The sequence below is a fragment of the Anser anser genome (genome assembly GCF_964211835.1).
Source record: "Anser anser genome assembly, chromosome: 1".
Lineage (NCBI taxonomy): Eukaryota > Metazoa > Chordata > Aves > Anseriformes > Anatidae > Anser > Anser anser.
The window spans coordinates 50178401-50191797 of NC_139720.1; the positions used below are offsets into that span (position 1 = coordinate 50178401).

Genomic DNA, 13397 nt, shown 5'->3' on the forward strand with positions numbered 1-13397 from the left:
AGCTGAGACCTCCAGCCCTGATTTAATCTGACTCCCTGATGACATTGAATGGAAACACATAAATCTTATTAGGCTTACAGTGATTTCCTTCAGTCATGAATTTAATAAAGCTGGTTGGTTTCTTTCAGTGTGCCAAAACCTGTAAAGTCCTAAAAGCTAAATAGCTTTCTATTAAGTAAACAGAAAGTCAGTATGAAGGAGTATTAAAGTACATTAAACAACACCAAGACTGGAACTTGAGGGATCATTTGCAAAACCCTGAACCCATTATGAAGTTCACTTTTTTGAAGGGAAATACTTATGTGTTGGCAATAATGTCCTGTTATCATAACTGAAAAGATATTTTTTATTAACTGTGCAAAGTTTGTTTAAGATTAGACTGTAGACCAACCAACACAATTGTGCACACCATTAGGAGAACAGACACACATATTATGTAGCCATCTGTGTTGCAGAAAATAGAAGAGGTAGTGCATTCAGTGATCCTGATTCATTCCAGTATAATGTGGGATGAGGTTTCCTTAGCTCCAGGTCCCTAGTGTCCATGTCCGCATAACTTAGAAGGCCTTGCAGAGATGCAAAATGCTAGCTCCAGCTGAGCTGAAATTTCATCATCTAAGGAAAACCATAGCTACCCTTTATGCAAGCATAGCAGTTAGGAGATAGAGAAGCTACATTTAAAATTATTTTCCCCTTAACCTCAGCAGAGAGTTGCTATGCATGTATCTGTGACCACTATATCAAGTAACAAAAGAACCTGATGCCTTTCTGCTGCTTTATCTGCTACTATCAAGGGTTCTGCTCTGGGACTTACAACTGCAACTTAGGATTATAGTTGAGGTTACTTTCTGGAAAAAAAAATAAAAAAAAAAACAGTAGCACAGGTTAAAGTTAAGGTTAAAGTTAATCTAAAATTCCTCACAATAAATTATTGGAGGACTCATTTAATCCTCAGGTACCTCTTTGGAATCTCCACTGAAATCAGTCAAAGTGGTATGTCTGTGCTATAGTAGAGCTATATTCTTAGCTAAATACTGCTTTTATTTCCCAGAAGGGCAGCCACAAGGAAAAAATCCTTCAAAGTTCATGACCTCAGAAAAAAATGCCCGAGTCTGATAGATTTGCCATAGAAACATCTGACTCATTTGAATGGATGTTTTAGAGGAAGTTTTACCAAATCAGACACAGGATGCCCTGTGCAGTTTTCTTCACCACAAGTTGCTGGAGCCACTGTGGATCTAAGTGGGTAAATCCTATGATGTCTGTGATATTAGTCATACTAGAACATCCCTTCTGGACTTGGAATCTAGGAATTTCTTGTACTGCCATATGCCATATCCTATATTTTTTACACATTCACATGTAAATCTTTAATCAGATACCAGTTCTGTCCCTTTTCATGAAATGATAAAGAAGACACTGGAAAAATATAAGAGATGGTGTGCAACTTGCAAAGATGGACAAGAACCTGTCCCAGCCTAAAGCTATTTGAGCAGCAAATTTGTTTGCATTCTCACAGAAGGAAACAGAGCAAGTAGGAAATGAGGAGATGAAAGACAAGAATGTAAACAGACAGACCCATCCTAAACATTCAATATTTTCTTATCAACTATCTTAGAAGACAATTTCATTAGCAAACGTAAGTGAAAATATTCCTGTTATGAACAAAGCACTGCAAAAAATCCCTGTACTCTTAAGGAAGAAGATAAATTTGTGGGTGATAGAGATTTGAATTCAATAAAGAGTGCATTATATATGAATTTAAAATGACTGCTTATTTTGGAACATGGTTTATGAAATGTTGCAGACACCGAAGTGTATATAAAAGCATGGCTCCATTGGGGATACATGTTTTTGATGACCAGTGAATTTACTTTTTTTTTTTTTTTTTTTCAAGTGAGGAAAAAAGACATGGCAAAAGCTGTCTACTAATATGGGTAAGATCTGATGAAAAATGTTGGCTGAAAAAATAAATGGAATTTTTTGAATGTCTAAACATTTTTAAAATTTTCATTCTGGTAAGTCTAAAATCTTTAATTTCTACACTTTCAAAATAATAAAAAGAAAAAACACATTAGATTAAAATAAGGAAAGAAATGTTAAAAGCCTTAAATAGCCCACAACTAAATGTCATTTTATTTCAGATTAAGCATTTTCTTTTCTTGGACTGATATGAAAATGAAGCAGCATAAGATTTTTTATTTATTTTTTTAATTCTGCAGAAATCAGAATTTCTCCTCGTGCAAAATTTCACTCTTCTCGTGCAAAATTTGTTTTGATTTGAACTGGCCTATTTTTATTTTTCAGTTATGGGGGTTCAATGTCTATAATAATTCATGACAGTAATTCTTATCACAAAATTGGCATTACAAGACAACAATAATTGAATAGCAAATTCAATATCTTTGAGTGTCTAAAGATTTAGGAAACTATATATTCTGTTCTCTCTTTCCTACTAAATGTTTTTCATGAAATGTAGAGATTTATTTGTTTTATTTACTGTTGTATAACATAAATGGGAAATGAGTAGCTCAGAAACTTCTTCAGACTCTTATCCTTTTTTAAAATATATGTATGTATTAGTTTCCATGATATGTTAAGCCCACTGCAATCATCCAGAACTAGTTGAATACTATTCCAAGATGCTCACAGTATAACTGCCAAGAAGATGAGAATGAAAGGGAGGTGGAAAGAAGTGTGGCTTTAATGGGAAATTTAGTGATCATATAAAAATGAAAATATGTTTAAGTTACAGCGATATTGCATAGCCTACTTCACCATGTATATGTGTCTCAACATCTAGAATCAGTAAACAAGCATCACTGACACACAGACATCAAAGAATGCAAGATGATATATAGGCAAATGTGTCTTCAAGTTAGTGCAAAGAAAATAAGAAAAATCTCATTTACTTATCTGCTGCGAGGATTATATGAGTTGTGCTGTTATATTAGAGAGCTATAGCCAGACTCAGGCCCACAGCTTCTCTGACACAGGTACGGTTTGACATACTGAGAAAAAAAAAATAGCCAGTAACTTAAATGGGAGATGCAATTTGGAACATGAACAGATACAGTGTCTCAGTGATTAACAGTTTACACCATATGCACATTATACACACACACACCATGTAAGCCTAAGGCCAGATCCTACTGCAGCAGCCGTGTGCATACCATCAGTCACCACACCATTTTATTCCCAAGGCATTTCACAAACTGTGCCCATCAGATCTGTGTGGGTAGTCCATGTGGAGGTGGTTCTTTTTCTTCCTAGTTATTGGTATGGCAACAGTTAGTTACATCTTAGTTGCATTCAGAAAAAAAAAAATGATAGAAATTCTTTGGCTGCATCACAAACAGGCAAAAAATGTAACAAATGTTAAAAAGTGTTTTTATCAGACCATTTTTAATTGGATAATAGCCTACTGCATTATGGCAGAGAACTATGTTTTTTCTTCTCAAATAGGTTTAACTGCTTGTTGACTATTGCCATCCACGCGACAGCAAAACAAATGTCAGCTTTGTACTACTGGATTTAGAGCTCCTGTTTGATAGATGAGGTTTACTTCACATGGATTGTTTCTTTAAGATTTATAGAAAAAGAAAATTAGAAAACTTCTCCTCCTTGAACTTTGACTCTTCTTGGAAACCATGGAAGAGAGCACCCAAGTCAACTAAAAGCCAAATTTCTGTTTCCTTCCCTCTTCAAGCACTGGTGATGGTGTATTAGGGCACATCGAAGAATTCCAATGGTATAAGAGGCAGAACACTTTTTGTTGGCTAGCAGTATCATAAAATCCTCACAAAGTCATAGCAGATATATGGTTCATTAGTAAGGTCTCAGAAAGAAGTGTGTTGTATGTCTCATTTCCTGTGCTCCTCAGAGATCTGTTCTCAAGCAGTCTTCTGGCTGTCCCAGTCTGAGACAACAAATTTAAACACAAGACCGCCATTAATTGTGATGGGACTGAAACAAACATCCGCAAACTCAGTAGAGCATTATACATCTGTGGAGATACAAATGCTATTATTGAGAGACAGCAATACTAATTGTTTTCCAGTTATGCACTGATATCCACATGTTTAGTTTCCTTTCCTCGCCCAACTGGGTTTATCTACTTCCATCGAATAACACTTAGGAAAAACTGTCTGTTTTCCATTGATTACATCCTGAATCTTGAGATATATCTAAGAAGCATAAGCATGTATGTGTGTGTAAGACATTTAATTTAAGTCCCACAAGCTGTTCTCAAATTCCTTTCTTAAGAGCATTTCTATCTGCAAGTAACTGCCTTACTCTCTGATTCATTCTGTTAAACACATGTTGGCTAATCAAACTGTTGACTTTTATGATATGATTAAGGAAGCGGTTCCTTGTTATTTATGCCTAATAGCAATCTTTTTAGATGATACTGTAAAGTCTCCCCTCAGAATGAATCAGGATAGAGTGAGAAAAACACATATCTTCTGCAATGAAAATTCTTGTTCTGGAACAAGCTGTTTATAGTGCTATACTTCTTTTTAACTGTATGGCCTCCAGAAACAAAGACAAATTTATTGTCTTCTTCAGTAACATCCAATACTCCACATCACTGGGTATATTCCAGGCTAACTGATACTGTTCCTAGCATGACTTCTGTGTTGGAAAAGATATTTGATAGATGTTATTTCCTTGAAACGGTGCCAATCTGTTGCAGTCAAAATCATAATCAATAACATAATTAGTGTAATTCCCAAATTTTTCTAGCTAATCTTTCCAACCTATGTGAAAAAAATAATAATTTTTAGAGATATGTTCTTCAGCAGATCTGGAGTCTCAGAACATAAAAGCTCAAGTAAAGAATAATCTCGTATTTTTGTAAGGTGGGTATTGAAGCCTAGATAGGAGCAAACAGAGTAAATACAGACCAAATAAAGCTATGTTCAGAGAATACTTTATTTCTTACAGAACTCTTGATAATCTGTAGTTATAATAATAATTTCACTGATCATCTGTGGTGTTCTTCAAGCACGCTTTATATCATATTTGTTGAATATATCGTTGTTAATAGAAGACAGCAAAGAGAGTGGTTGGGGAGTGAACCAAAGAAGGCACTTACTCAGATGAGTGGAAATCAAAGGGGGATGACACTTCAGGTACGATTTTTCAGATTGTTAGATCCTTTACTACACATGGTAACATGCATATAATTTCATGGAGTAAGAAAAAGCAATTGGGCCAAAAGGCATTGGTCATACAGGATGATGTCCTTTGGGAAAAGTAAAGTGTTGGTAAGGTCTTTACATCCTTTTCACTCGGAAAAAAATGTCCCCTGTTTTCATGAACTTTAGTGACAGACCTGAGGAAGGTTTCTAAAGTGATTCAGAAAAGATGGTTGCTGAAATTCTTGTTTATGCAACCCAAAGGAAAATCTAAAACAGATTCACGTCTTATGTTGTTTATAAAGGTACTCTGAGGAGCTCTACATCTGATAATGGTATCATTTTCTTATGAGCTGTTTGAAAACAGCTTGAGATAGACATGAATCTGTTTTAGATATATATAGATTTATAAAATATTACTCCCTTATTCCTATTGAAACTATTCACTGATTGGTTTCTTGTAGATCTACCTGGGAAGCAAAATTTTGCTCCATGCAAAATTAATTTCTACTTCAAAGCAGGATGAAAAATTGGAGTATCAAAAAAAGTAGGACAAAAAACAATGGGAAGTGTCAAAATAAAATTGTCACACTGAAAAATTACCACACCTGTGATTGGAACAAGAGTTCCTGGGTAATTTGAGTTCTTTCTTGCTTGCTTTTTTTTTTTTTTTCCTTGCTTGCTTTCTTTTTTAATTCAAATAATTATTTGGAACTGAAAAGTATCTTTATTTCAAACTGTCACCTTGAAATGAAGGGGACTTTGTTTTGATTACCCCAACTGAAAAGTAAAAAGTACACATTAAAATTGACATTTTCTCACAGACGGTTCTTATTTCAGCAAAACCACATTTTCCAAGAGGAAAATTTTTCATGTAAAAATATTTCAACCTGCTTTACTTACTTGCCAGGAAATATGAAGCTGTCTATAACCAGCATCTTACTAAATTTTTTCCAACATTAAAGTTATTACAGTTTTTCAGTCAAAGCTTTTAAATATTCTATTGACAAAGAGAATTTGGCCACAGAGCAGAGCAGTGCTTATTATAACACCAATGCACAGAAGTCAGCTAGCACACTCCATGGCTATTACATGTTCAATTACAGTGGCAAGTTCTAAGCATGGGTCAAACACAAATAAACCCAAGAGTTTAAATTTCTGCTTCTTTAAACATTCCAGATATAAAAGCATAATTTTCCGTTTACTTCACCTCAGTCAACTGAGTTGAATGTGGTGGGATAATTAATCCACTCAAGGGTTTTACAAATATTTCAGTTGAGATATGGCTTTACTTCTTTGTGAATGCTGACTTACTTTCTAACAAAGATACAAGAAAAAAAGCAATTATAATCCAGTTGGCAGATGAGAATTAATATTTTTTAACAAAAATAAATAAACTAAAAATCGGAATGTAAATAACATACTTTACAAATGTTTAGTGTTACTTTATCAAGAAATGATACATGAACAACATGAACAAGATTGTTACACAGCCTTATTTGCAATAATTTTCTGGACACTTATTCTAATTGAGCAGAAATTGATGCTTTGGAATAGCTTCATATCCACACTGAGAAATTTTACAGATGTTAGTTTTCCATAAAGTGAAGTGAAGATCTTCTCTCTCTCCTTCTCTCCATCCCTCTTTCCCTCCCTCCCTCTCTCTTTCTCTCAAAACTCACCAATCTTTTCTAACCTGTACAGGATAGAAATACACATTTCAAAACCAAACTCTGACTTTTCTGGATAGAAATTCAAGTGTATTCTAGGTTAAAAAGCTGCCATTTTTATATTTACATACAAAGTACATTTATATATGTTACTTACATACAACATACATTTATATTTACATACAACATTAAACAAGGGCATCTCTCATAGTCCTTTTACATGTTTCATGCAGTCAGCATAATCACAATTAATGGGTCAATCAGTTATTCCTAGGAACAATATGTATGATGAAGTGAGGTCCTGCCTCAGGGAACATCTTAAAACATGTATTTTATGCAGAATAGGATATGAGGAAATGTTTTTCTCTCCAGAGAAAGTAACTCTGAACCAATTCTTCCCACACAGCTATCTAAATTCTCTCTCTGCTATGAAGTTATTAGTCTAACCTTTACAATGTGAATAGAGGAAGAGGTGATCTTTGTTGGACACCAATAATCAGCACAGACCTTTAATTTAAATTATGTGGAGACAGGCATAGAAATGGAGGCGTGAAGCAACATTAGAGGGTTAAGGTCAGTTAGTATCAACAGCATTCAATTTCTGCTTTTTATGAACTTCAAAAAATTATGAACTTCACTGGTAAAAGGCTGGAAAAGCAATAGCAAGAAGTAAAGCATACTGGGGGGGAGGGGGGGGGGTTGCTGACTTCTTTCTTAATTGGAATAGAAATGCTTAGAACCCCAGAGTCTGGATCTTCAGTGGCACAACAACCAAGGTAAATTTTAGATACAGGTGAAAGAATAAGTTGTCCATTATAATAGAGTCAGGCACAGTAAAATTGTTATTCAAGTTGTAGAAAGTCAGGTCTGCAGCTGCTACTAACAAGGAAGAGTCAGAGCATGATCATCAACTGTGGCTGCAAACTTGAAAGAGCAGGAGAACCAGCAATAAGAAGTATTAATGGCATCTTTTCCAGGGAAAGCCAGACACCAGCAGAATAGACACTTTTTAACACTCCTTGTGTTACGAAAGGCACACTGACTTCTCCACAGCTCTCCCCTGGCACCTTGCCTTCACTGCTTCACTGATAAGAAATGTCCATGTTTGGACATTCCCAAGGGCCACAACTCAGATTTTTGGCTTACACAGGAATGGCCTCTAAATATCCTTTTTGGTCTCCCTCAGTCTCAGACCATTTGGGGATTAACATCTCTGAAATAAGTGTTTGCCCAAGGCTCCATAGGCTCTCAGAGGCAACAGACCCAGAAAGACACCTCTGCCTGTCTAGAATCAGAAGAGTACATAAGGCTGTGTCTCAGTATTCTTCATAACCCAACTCTCCAATTAAAATAGTTTCCTTAGGCAGAATCATGGGAACACGTGCTGTAGAAGCTGTCTATTCCTAATTTAACATTGCTTGGCTGTAAGGGGAATGGATTATAAATCTCTAATAACAGAGATTTGATTGTACTAAGAGCAGATTCCTAGCTGCCTTACACTGCTTGCAGAGTTTGGTGTGACTGGACATGAGGCCAGGGACCTGACCTTGGAGCAAACTGGAATATCATATAATCACCGCTCTGTGTAGGTCCACTGCTTCTCTTCTGCCAGCTGTTTCACAAGCTTGACTGACTAAGGAGGTACTTTGTGATATAATATATTTTAAGGATATTGTACTCTGTCTTTCAAAGAATTTCATTGAATCACTTAGACTAACTCATATTTATATTACATATTTACAGGTCCCAGGCTATCATCTATCTGCCAACCAGTCTTCTTTTTAGAGATCACACTTTTCCTGTTGGAGTATAAACTGGTTTGCAGTTAATAAATAATGATTATTTTATAATAGAATTATTTATATAAATAGTTGTACAAAATATTTTTTTTAATTACTCAGACTTTCTTAGCTTTGAGCAACTAACTGAATATACCAAAGTAGAGTTTATCCACAACAAAAAGACAATCCTGGAAAAAAAAAAAAAAAAGATTACTCCAAAAAGCATATATGAACAACTCCAAAACATTCAGAAATATATTCAGAAATTAACAGCTTACAAAATTAACAGCTTAACAAAGTAGAATCAAATTAAATTTGCATTTCTTCCTACAATAAATAAATAAATTTTATTTTGTTAACTTCAAATTTAAATTTTAATATTCAAAGGTAATAAAGAAAAAGAAAAAAATAATATCAACCAAGATTATTATTAAGAATCATCCAGCATCAAAATTCAGTGTATTGCCACCTCAATGGTTTATGATAAGGAATATTTTCTCTAGCAGCAATAGCAAAAGACCAAATAAAGTACTTGTAGTTTGGATCTCATCATTAATTCCTCTGATTGTTAATTAAGTGTGCATAGACCATTTAGGTCTCTAGAAATCCAACTCATCTGAGGAGATGAAAGAACTTTATTGGACTTTATGAAAAGCCCACTTTCCTAACAACTGACTTGTTGCAAAATTACTAAATATTGTTATGAAGCCTTTGCTTTAATTTATGAGCCCTTTATGCAAGCCCCTGCTTTAATTTATGAGACTAAGTTGAAGCACAAGAAGCAAACAGACAATGAACAATTGTGGACCTAGTCAAACTTAATGAACGTTGCAAGTCCTAGTTAAAATCATCAGTATTAAGAAGGACAGGATGTAGTGGAAGGAAATAAGGAGTGCATAAACTGAAGGAATCTCATTCTTCTATTAGCATTCATCATTTTCCTCTCACTATTATCAGCTACTTGTAGCCTCAAAATGGTTTTTTATTATTATTATTGTTATTATTATTATTGGCAATTTAATGCCCTTCCCCAGGCACTAAAAAGAAATTGGAAATCTTAAGTGATTTCAGGACTAAACACTATGTGTTGAGCCACAGAGATGTCCTCCTCATGCAATCTGAGCTGTGTCACCTCTGCTGTTTTCCATATTCTCCAAAAGTGAAGCACAGATAGTAATGCCTGGAGTACCTGGGTCAATGTATTACTTAAGGGTGTTGTTGGCAGCCTCACACACGAAATTTATGAATCAGTTCTCTCTCCAAAAATCATGCTGTATTATTTTTTAATTATATATTTGCATTCTTCTTTCCCTCTCTTTCTGAGCCTTCAGGGTGAAACCATGGCTTGTTTTCAAATTTCTTTTTGAAAGAAGAAGGCTAGGAAGATTTGTTGTTCTTGTTGTTCTAAGAAAAGTTGAATATCCCAGTCATTCATTTTCAAGAATGACACTTCTAAGAAAACACATCCAATGTCACTCAGACCCATGATGAAATATTTACAATTGCCTTTGCTTTTACAGTAACACTAATTAGCTTCTGATGTCTCTTCTCACTTAGTCTTCCATTTCATTACCCCTGTGAGCTGAGATAGAGCTAGGAATAGGATTAAAATCCCTCTCTGTCCCCACATATCTCCTTTGTATAATTAGACGGTATGCAGAGTAGAAATGACACATCAGTCAGCTAACTGTAATGACTGATATCTCTGATCACCAGTAGGCTACTAGACTTTCCCCAAATGATTCCTACTTGAATTACAGTATGTTGTTTCAAAAATAAAAAATATTTTAAAAATCTATAGAATATTTAAACATTTCTGATGAAGAATCCACCTTGATAAATGATTCTCATATCTAATTACCTTATAACATTTTTTATTATAAAATAAAATAAAATAATAAAATAATTCAAGATTGAATTTGTTCTACTTTAAATGTACACAACACATCTGATAGACTGAAGACTGTTTTATTACCATATTTCTCTTTCTTCTAATCCTTTCACCCATTCTCAGTTTTCAGTACTTTTATTGAACTCTTGACACGTGAAATAGACACACTATTTCAGTAGAGGTTGCCTTCACAAACACAGAGATGATAGAGTCTTCATGCTCATAAGCTTTGTTTCTACAGTTAAGACCTGTATCAGTGCTTTTATCTACTCTGTCACACTGGGAGTTCATCTTCGATGTATAGTTTTCCACTCAAGCAAAGGCTCCCCAAGGAGATCAAAGTCACCTCCAGTCATTCTAATCATTTCTGCTACTTTCAGTGCTCTTAAACACAATATGTTTCTACTAGAAATTATCTTTACTTTGAACAAAAGAATCAAAAGCAACAAAATCATGACAACAAAAGGTATCCTGTGGTGAAAAAGTGCATATACATAAAAAAAGCTTCTAAATTTTAAGTGTTATTTTGTCCAAACACTCATTTGCATAAGTGGTTAATCTAATCAATCAGTTTGTACATGCAATTGTAACTATGAACTTAGGTTGCAATGAATGCACATTTAAAAGGACATGGTGAAAATCTTCTGCGTAGTTCTCCATAACAACTTTATTCATTTCTAAGGAAGAAGCCACAAAAAGCTGTAACAAATGCAATTTTGTTACATTTCTATTTGGTTTGGGTAGCAGTCATTCTTCAAGCTGGGAAAGAAAAGATCACATTTTTTTGAATGTTTTGAATATTGAATGACATGACATATATCAGTAGAGAAACTCTACTGCACTGTAAAAACATATTAAGTAAGCATTTACCTACTACCTTGCTTAAATGCCAGTAGTCACATGAGTAGAGTAGCACAGAGCTCAACAAGTGACTCTTGACAAGATAATTAGATTATTCTGAGCTGTGCTTTAATGATTGGGTTTAAAAGAATAGGAGCAAATACTTCCTGAGGCAAATAGAAGAAAACCCATTCCATGACAATGTGGCAATTCACAGGACAGCAAAATCGAAGGTGTTATAGATCAGCAGTAACGAGAAGTAGAAACTCAACTACAAACTAGGGTTTACTTAATCTCAGCAGGCCAACCGTTTGGGAAGAAGAGGATCTCCATATTACAGGTGGAAAAGAAATGGTCAACATGCATACTATCTTCTGTTTCCTTGATGAAAGTATGATGGACAGGAATGCAGAAAAGTTGTCAGGTTATCAACCCCTAACATGTGGACAGCTGAAAGAGGAATTAAATGACTCCATGCTACAATGGGTAAATTCTTTTAGATATAGCTTTAAGAGGGTGAGAGGTGAAAAGGTTTTTTTTCAATGAGTTTTGAAACCAGAAGTTAGCATGTATGAACCCAAAGTACTCTAATGTAAATCCACATCTAAGGAATGGATTAAAAACCCTAAATTCAACTCTAGATATCATGTGTGTCTATGATAAATAGACATCTAGTTAATCATGAAAACTCTTTATAGGCAAAACAATCATTTCTATGTGTTTCTATATAGAATGAGGCACCATTTCTCCTTCAAGTGCACATAATATTGTAATACTAAGCAAAAATAGATATGATTCTCATCCAGAACTAGAGTAATTTAACAGCAATGTTTTCATGGTAGGGCTATAACAAATGAAAACCTATGAATGATTAGCACAAGTTCTAAAAATGAATATGGTTTGATCAGCAAGGAAATTTCTACTGCAGATTCAATCTATGCATTTTGACTTTGTAAAATAGTGGAATTGAAACCTTTTCTGTTAAAACAACAGATTTAGTTAAAGATTTTTTTTGTAGTATAGAAACAGAGAATTCACAGCCTGTGAGTCCAGAGTCTTCACAGCTAAACTGAAAACAGACTTGGGGGCCAAGAAGTCTGAACTATCTCACTACGCCACAAATTCATTGTGCAACCTTGAGCCTTTACTCTTTACGTTACTCTTAATGTTACTCTTACTTTTCTCAGTAGTGCAACTACCACATAAATATAGATGCTTGATCAGAGAGAAATTTCCTCCAAGAGAAAAAATAAAAAAGGTACAAATGAGTAAGGTTAGTTTTTGGTTTGGTTGTTGCTTTTTTCCTAAGAAAATTAGGGCATTCCACATGCTTATATGCCTTACATTTCTCAGTTGCCAGAGCGATCTGTGATTGAAGTGGTAACACAAGTAAATCAGAAGGGCTCTTAGAAGGTTTTGGAGTCTGAGAGCCATGAAGAAGGTCATGAGCAAACGAAAATTAAGCAACGTTGAATATCTTCTGTGCATTCATTGATTCCAGAATATCACTCTTCAAGACACCTTATTTTATTCCAAAATTACATGTCCAGATTGGTACAATTCTTCTGCTATGAACAGGGAGTTCCAGACTAGCTCCAGTGAAATACAAATAAATAAATAAATAAATAAATAAAAAGTTCATGTTTGGTAAAGAGAACAGTAACTTTGCTGTTTTACCAGTTGTACTGGGTCTGGCTGAGATGGAGTTAACTTTCCCTGCTGCAACCCATACAGTGCTGTGCTCTGCACTTGTAGCTAGAACAGCATAAGTATCATACAAGTGTTTTGTCTACTGCTAAGCAGTGATGGCACAGCATCAGGACTCCCTCCAACCCTGCCAAAAGTCAGCAGGCTGGGGGTGGGCAAGAGGTTGAGAGGGGACACATACCTAAACCAGCCAAAGGGATATCCCATACCATGTGGTGTCACACTCAACAATAAAAGGTATTAAAAGGGAAGGAGCAGGGAGGGCTGGGTTCTCAGTATGAAAACCTCTGTCCTCCCAAACAACAGCTATGTGTATTGAGGTCCTGCTTCAGACCTGTGAGATCAGAGATGTGGTCAAGCATCACTC

The 13397-nt window shown here is 35.1% G+C and overlaps 1 protein-coding gene across 1 annotated transcript in view; it reads right to left on the reverse strand.

Moving 5' to 3' along the window:
- Positions 1 to 5784: 5784 nt before the first annotated feature.
- LOC310892314 (uncharacterized protein) overlaps positions 5785 to 13397 on the reverse strand; it is a 34472-nt gene continuing 26859 nt past the window's right edge. Inside the window, exon 4 of the transcript XR_014578035.1 lies at positions 5785 to 8780. The gene's annotated coding sequence lies outside the window, so the exon portion shown is untranslated. The remainder of the gene's footprint in view (positions 8781 to 13397) is intronic.